General features: G+C 42.5%; 1 pseudogene; it reads right to left on the bottom strand.

The window, feature by feature from the left end:
* Positions 1-406: 406 nt before the first annotated feature.
* Positions 407-1961, bottom strand: LOC107146284 (annotated as a pseudogene).
* Positions 1962-8216: the final 6255 nt, after the last annotated feature.

Here is an 8216-nt window from a genome sequence, read left to right as displayed (position 1 = left end):
TTCTGTGTCCTTATTGTGGTTTGGATGTCCCACAAAGGCCCATGGTCTAAAGGGTTGGTCTCCAGCCTGTGGTACTGTATTGGGAGATGGTGGAAGCTTTAGGAAGTGGAGCCACAATGTACTGTTCTGCTACACTCCAAAATAATGTGGGCAATGACCATGGACTGAAACAATAAGCCAAAATAAACCTTTCCTCTTTTAAGTTCTTAATTTTTTTTAACATTTAAGCAGAATGTCTTATTGACTCTAGGTCACCTGGGAATAATAACCTGCATTTATGTTTTATGATATTTTACCTCATTGAGAAAAAAAAAGATAAATTATTACAGACTTTTGACTTTCATGTGTTTGCTGCTCTGGGCTAAGAAAATGTTCTGTTCTCTCCCCAGAAATATTTGCTTTAGTGTTACAACTCATCAACAAAAGGTGTATGGACCACATTTCCACTTGCTGACACCTACTTCTAGCCAGAAACAAACTTCTTTGTAGCATTTATGATATCACATCAGCCACTGAGTCAGTTTGCTGAAGGAGGGTGGATGGTGGCATATAAGAACCAGCAACTAGGCCAGGTGCAGTGGGATATGCCTGTAATCCCAGTGGCTCAGGAGGCTAAGGCAGGAGGATCATGAGTTCAAAGCCAGCCTCAGCAATTTAGCAAATCCCTAAGCAACTTGGTGAGACTCTGAGTCTCTAAATAAAATATTAAAAAGGTATAGGGATGTGGCTCAGTGGTAAAGCACCCCTGGGTTCAATCCCTGGTAACAAAACAAGAGAGAGAGAGAGAGAACGAACCAGCAGCTAGAGCCTGGGATCCAACATCATCCAGGAAGTCTAATGTCCACTGACATTAGGTATCCAGCTTCCAGCTTCTTCTAAGCAGTCTGGCCATCTTCATTGGCAAGGTTTCCTTCAGCAATTATTTTTACTTGGTTATAGGCAGACTTGATAACATCTCCAGCAGCTGCAGCCTTGGAGATTGCGTAAATTCCAAAGTGTCCAGAATCCAAGTAACCGGCATTAAAAGCAGAAACATCAGACGACTGGTGATTTCCTTTGGCAATAGCCTGGTACAGGATGCTAGTGGCATTGCTGCCCCTCTTGACATGTGGTCCAGCATCCCAAGGACATGCTGAAGAACAGTGAATGCATGTGCTGCACTTCCTATGGCAGACTTTCTGCTACAACTCCAGAATGGACAAGACTGTCTCCATTCTGTTCTCAAATTTCACCTCCATAATATTTGGCCTTTGCACCAAATAAATCAAGCCCACCCCTTACATTGAGAAACTGTTCAGTAACTTGCTTTAAAACAGGATGACTCACACCAAGTCCAACCAAAGTCATTCTTGTGCTTGTAAAATAGCTCTGAATGTAGCTCTTCTGATGTCCCTTTTCCAATCCTATAGTCAGGACAATACAAAGAATTACCCAAGGCCTTCTGGTAAGCTGTGGCATGCAAATTTTCACTGTGATTCTGAAAAGCCACACTTTTGTCAATCCTTAGCTGAGACTGAAGGGCAGCCACTTCCCCAACCTGCTTCTTCGGTGACATTGAGCAGGAACTCCATTAGAATATCGACAGCATCCCACAGGTACCCCTCAGTGTAAGCCATATTTTCCCTTGTTGTTCCCGCACTTAATTTAGCACCAACTGCTTCAATTCTACAGGTTATCTTGAAAGATGAAACTCCTTTTGTAGTTAAACTGGATGCCAGATGCAGCAAATGACAGGCTCCTGGAGTTCTCACATCTACTGCTTGCTTTCATAAACAACCAATTCTTGATGCAGAAGCATAGTTTCCCGGAGAAGCAATCACCAAACCATTGAGTACTGTGGAAAGTTCAAGGTCCTGAGGATGTAGAGGAACTCTTGCAGGGGCCGGTTGTGCCTTTAACTTCAGGACAACTTTGAGAGAATAAAATCTCAAGAGGGACCCAGCTCTGGTTAGTAGCTTCATGGTTCAAGAGTGCATGGACCCACAGTCACTGCCAGCTTAAAGGAAAACAAGATGGTCTCCTCTAAGTTTGTTAACTTAGGTATTTTGTCATAGTGATAGAAAGCTAACTAACCCAGTCCTCCTGGTGTAAAAGTTTGGATTTTATAGGTGGTTGGAGCTCTGTTTTTTCATTATCTTCACATATTCTGCCCCTTCATCTTATATTCTAGAGGGAGAAATCAGATCATGTCACTGAGTGGCCTCAGACACTCTGCTATGCCTGTCATTTGGCAGGTGGGAGGACCTGTCTCCCCTTTCCAATGTGCTGTTCCACATGACAGCTGCTGGCCAGAGAGCTGCATTTCTCAGCCATAGTAATTAGCTCAGGAATGACACATGACTCAAACCAGGCCAATCACAGCCAACCCAAAGGACCTGCTGAGAATGTTGGGGGGAATGCTGCTCTTGCTTCCAGAAATGGCTGGAGCTGAGAGCCAGGGAAGCTACAGCCTCCTAAGGATACGGATGAGGGAAAGAGACGGGGAAGGAGAGGCACATAGAGAGATACAGAGAGAGAGACACACATACAAACAAAGCCACAACTGAGACCTCAGCTCTGTGCTGAGCCACTCCTGAGGTCTTCTTAATGTTGGGTCTTGAAGTATAAAGCCAATAAATTCCATCACTATTTTGTTTTTGTTTTGCTTTTTCATAAGCTAGTTTGTATCATGAGCAATGAGGCCTTATGTCCTCCTTTCCTCTTTTCCCCAGCGAGGAATTTATTGGAGTCCTGGGCTGCCTGTGCTTCCTGCTGCTGTCTCCTACCACTGTGGGCTACAGACTGGATCCAGCTTGGAGAAGGGGTGAGCAGTAGAGCTTCAAGTTCCTCTAATATTGTTGCAGCTGCTAAGAGGGAGCTGGCACATCTGTCACCCCCTATCCCTCATTGAGGAATCTGGGTTCAAAGGCACCAAACATGGGTTTTGCCTGGACAAATCCACTTCTGAACCCTACTCCCCCAGTGCCCCAGCCTGGGAAACCACATTCCCAGTGGAGGGGAGCAGGGTCAGGAGTATGATGGATACAGGTAGAACCCAGAACTCCAGGCTCTTGACCCAGATTACCACTGGAGTCCTATGTGGTCAGGGGTTGTTCACCTTGCTCTTTCTCCCAGCTGTAACCTGAGAGCTCTGGAGTCACCAACCCAGGCACCTTCACAGTTGCATCTTCTGATAATTCTTACTCTCATCAACTGAGGCCACAGAGAAACCACATTGGTATTACTGATCAAGATTCTGTTCTGCTCACTGCATGACAGCTGATATTTGGGAGACTGGAGTTAGCGGAAAGGAAATCAGGCTTTATCATGATAAGCTAGCTGATGAGGAAAATGGCCAAACTCTCGTCCTAATGGACATTTCAAAGAATTCAGGTACATGAAAGGGTCTTTATAGGAAGGAAAAAGGGGGAGGAATGGGGTAATAAACAGGAGGGTCATGTGCTGAGTTGCACATCTTCAGGGGCTGCTTTTATTTTAAACATTCCTAGGATTACAAATGACATTTGACCTTGGGCCAGTTCTATAATTTATTATATAAACACAATATTTTCATGTAAGTTAAATGTATGTATGTATGTGTGTGTGTATGTGTGTATTTTGGCAGTACTAGGGATAGAATCCACAGGATCTTGCATGCTAGGCAAGCACTATACCATGGAGCCATATCCTCAACTCTATTCTTCTTTTAATTGGAATACAGAATTCATAAGTCCTCGGCCCAGACTTTGATGTTATATGAAGACCATCAGGTGTTCCAGGGTTCTGAAAAACTAAAGACAGATTACTATTTAGGAGGTCTGGGAACAGATGATTTTTTTTCTTTGTCCCTTTTTCCTGGAATAGTTGATTATCGTAGTTAATATCTCAGCAATTTAAAGGGGATTATTCTTTTAGGAGTTATAGAACTTGGCAAAGGGAAAAACAAAGAATGACTTTACAACCGGCAATTTTGCAAAGTAAAGCTAATCTCAAGTAGCACAGTTTAAACAAAACAGTGCAGTCATTCCCACTGGTACAGTGAGCCTCAATGGCTCATGGGCAGTGGGTCTGTAGTGGTGACCACTGAATGTGATGAGGGATGCCAGAGAACCAGGGGTCCCTCAGCAACAGCAATGAGGTTGACGCAGCTGTGAATGACTCTTGTCCATCCCTGGACAGCTGCGCATCTCTAACAGGATGCACCCAGGTCTCAGCAAGCTAGTCCTGCTGACTGTGCTAGCCACCCTCCAATCACTAAGACCCTATCAGTGTCTCGAATGAGTAATAAAAATGCCTGTGCTATATTACACTCCTCCTCCATTAAAAATCAAATCTTCTTGCTTTCCCCTAGTTTGACCTGGGGAAAAAAAAGGAAGGGGATTCTATCCTCTTTCTCTTTGTGCTTCTCCAAGTTTACCCAGCCTCGTCATGGTTTTTGCCCTTTCTGTGGCTGAAAGTAGAGATGAAAGGAAAGGAGCAAGAGGATAGAAAAGCCATTTCCTGAAGTTCTACCCCAGTAGGTCAAGGAGTGGAGTTCCTGAGACAAAGCGTGGTCCATCTCTCAGTAGCAGCCCTGTGTAATGAAAGCCCAGCTTCTCCCTGGCCCCACAAGGTCCTCCCCTCCTCAGCCAGGACATGGTTCCCAACTGCTGAGTGCCAGCATCCCCCTGGGTCAACCCTATTGGCTGGCACACAACTCCACTCCAGTTTTTTCTGGTCTGAGACCTGCCTATGGTTCATGGGGAAATTCCCGCAAATTTGATGCTTACAAACTCAAGACTAAAGCAGTTCCTTCCACCCCCACACACAATAGTACCTACTACCAATGTCCTCCAGTGTGTGGCAGTCTTCCTTAAAGGATTCTCAAGTGTTTCACATTGGCTATCTAAAAATCTGCATGTAACTCTGTCTTGGTGACCAAAGTCAATGTGTGGCAGCTGATAAAAGTTATCATTGATGTATACAAACAACCTAGCTAAGGAGAATCATGTTCAACATCGAGTTCAGAGACTAAGCAGACCCACGGGGGCCCAAGGGAGGCACTACCAATATCAGGGGCTTCAGCAGGGCATCATTATTCTATTCTCATGAGCCTCTTCCTATGTATTGGAAAAGTAACACAGTCTAGGAATTTCAATTTTATCTGGCATCTTTCCAGTGCTATATAATTTATATTTTAAATTTTTTTCTGTGTATAATGTTTTGACATCTTTCTGGTCCAAGAAAGGTAGCTAGTCAATTCTTGGCTATCACAAAGGACCTCAGTGGGAGCAGATCTTTGATATAAAAACTACTTGATACTCAACCAGACCACCTCCATCTGCCCCCCACACCCTATATGCCCCTACTCCCGCCCTCAGACAACATTTCTATGCTTCATCATCCTAGGGCCAAGTCCCAAACAACTAAGGACCACCCCCATAGCTCAGAGCCCACCATAATTATTCTAACCAGCCAGTCCTACACTGCTCACCCTGCCCTGTCCTTCCTTTGCCTCAGAAATCCCAGTAAAGACCATGGCCTGAGCTTGCCCCGTACTGCCGTCTCCTGCCTCCTGACCACCGAGGCTTCCCCAAGTGGCCCTGCCTGGTGGGCTGCGCACCTCCATCTCCAGGACCTGGGAGTAAAATAAACTTGGTTTTCTTAGAGCACTTCTCTATCTCCTCCCATGGCTGCTCTGACTGAGCTTCTTATACAGAGCACAAAACATCTGAGGAGACCAGAGACAGACAAGTTTCCTGGTCATTTCTGAGTGATGTTAAATGAAAGTTTTGAAAGTATTTTAATAGACAGGATGTTTCTGCTTACTCAAGGGGCAATAGCCGCCATTGGCTAGAATTAGGGGCCTCTGGAAACTGACCTCACTCTCCTTGAATTTCATATTGTTCTTGGCTTCCAAGTATGACACAAAAACAAGGTGTTTAGAAAAAAAAAATTATCACAACCTTTCTGGAATCAACTTATTCTCACTCACTGACAATTCCATTGTACCCCACAAGGTGAGATGTGCACCTACCCCTTTTGGGGGGAAGAAGTTATTCTTGTGTCTTAAATCATTTTGTGGTATTTCTTCTTATTACAAAACCATGTCATGGCTCAATGAAGAAGTGTGGGCAAACAAAAGGAAGGAAGTAAATGTCCCCACCTAACCCACATGCTGAGGTAACCCTGGTAACCCCTAAGTCAATCTAGCAATAGGGTACATGTGCCTTTCAGGAAACAGTTGTTCATTTTGCACATAGTCTTTATCTTCAATTCGACACTGGTAGAGAAGCATCTTTCCATTTCATTATGTTGTCTCCTGCCATCTTGTTTTCAATTTCTGCATAATTATACCGTTGAATGAACACCATGTAATTTATTTTAATCTGTACCATATTGTTGGCCAGAATCAATAAAGGCTCATCATTTGGACTATTTCATTATCATAAATAGCCCTGCAACTCAACTGCTCATGCATACACTTTTAAACACATCCACAGTTGTACCTGAAAGTATGTTTCCTGATGTGAAATATCTAAGGGGATAGTATACAAAGGCTTTGGTACATATTTGATATAACATTTTTGCCAAGTTGCTTTCATAAATGTATCAATTTCCACTTCCCTGGAAAAGTATGTCAGATGCTTTCTCACCCGCTGCATTAGCACTGGGATTATCCACCCTTTTAATCCTTGCCAACCAGTAGGTGAAAAAAAAAATAGCATCTCATTATCATAATTGGTAATGTTTTTGGCCCCCTAATGGAGATCAAACATTTGGTGGCAATTATCTTTTGAAGTCAACCATTTTAAATGTCCTTATTTTAGGGTTTTCATGTTATAATTTGTAACTGGAAGCTTATAACAAGCTAATAGAAAATACTGTTTTGATGTAATTAAGTCCAGTTAGAAAGCAGCTCTCTGAATAACTGCACTTCCTTCCAGTTGATACTAGGGTAAAGCACTCCAAATGCATGTTCTGTCAAAAGCAATGTTAATAAAATAAACATTGCCCAAGCAGACAAATCAGGGGATGTAGTGATCCCAAAGCACTAAGCAAACAAGGAATTTGTTATTAAATTGTACACGTGCATTAAGAGCATCCTATAATGAATAGGGCGAAGTGTTAACTGTGCAATTGCATCATTCCAAAATTCTCAGTGCTTGCTACTGTTTAAAAGTTGCTAAGTTTATTTATCCTATTGTTTTGGCTTTGCTATATTGTAAGTAATTTTACAGATCACTAATTTCAATGCCATAATCTCTGAGCAGAGTGAAGTTGCTACATTCTTCCAATTAATTAACCAACAAATTTAATTTCACACTACAGAGCTTTGGAATAGCTACTGTTTACTGAAATTACCATTGCAAATAATGAAACCGAATGTTTAAAGAACCAACATTTAGTATTGTCAATGAAATCTGGGCTAAATGTTAATAAATATAACCCAGTGTGGAAGGCCATCTGCTGGCCCTTCGGCATTGTGAAGGAATTCTCTGTGAGTAGCCTGATTAAGACAGAATGTTGATGTGACTCTGGACTTCAGGAACCATGGGGCCTGGTTAGTGGTTTCCGAAGTGGCCACTTCCACCAGAAGACCCTATTGCTTACCTACCCTCCAAAAGCATCAACTATATTTTTTTTCAAATTTTAAAAGGATAGCTTATTGAATAATCAGCAATGTGATGACCACCTCATTTTTTAAACTTTGCAAATGATCTCACCAAGTACTTGATTCTCCCTAGGCAGATATACATGTTACCCAAGTGCAAATAGCACATAAGCAGTTAATTGTGACTACATCATAATGAATCTTGGTTAATTGCTTCTTGGTCTTTAAATTGCCATTTTGATTTACTGCAATCAATTCGCCTTGAGGTCCCTCTATTGTTGCCATTTTAAGTGAGCACTAATGTTGATGATTATTAGCCATGAAGCGTGCAGAGTTTTCATGATTTGATGTTATTTCCCTAAAACAAATTCCCAGCCACTGAAACAGCAAAGAGGAACTAACACTCTTAGCTTTGTGTATCTTATCTTCTTCATGTCATTCTTATTCCTTCTGTGTACCTCACCCTTTGTTTCTTTGAATATATAAGTATCTAAAATAAAGAGGGGTTTCTGCTTTGTTCTATTCTATTTATTTTTCAGGTTCTATGCTATCCCCTGCATTGCTCTGCCTTTCCATTGTGCCCATTGGTCTCTTCCATGGAGATGGGGCTCCCAGGTAAGAAGGAAGAGTTCTAAAATGGTAG

Source organism: Marmota marmota, unplaced genomic scaffold (genome assembly GCF_001458135.2).
Source record: "Marmota marmota marmota unplaced genomic scaffold, marMar, whole genome shotgun sequence".
Lineage (NCBI taxonomy): Eukaryota > Metazoa > Chordata > Mammalia > Rodentia > Sciuridae > Marmota > Marmota marmota.
This window is presented reverse-complemented; position numbering and strand designations above follow the sequence as displayed.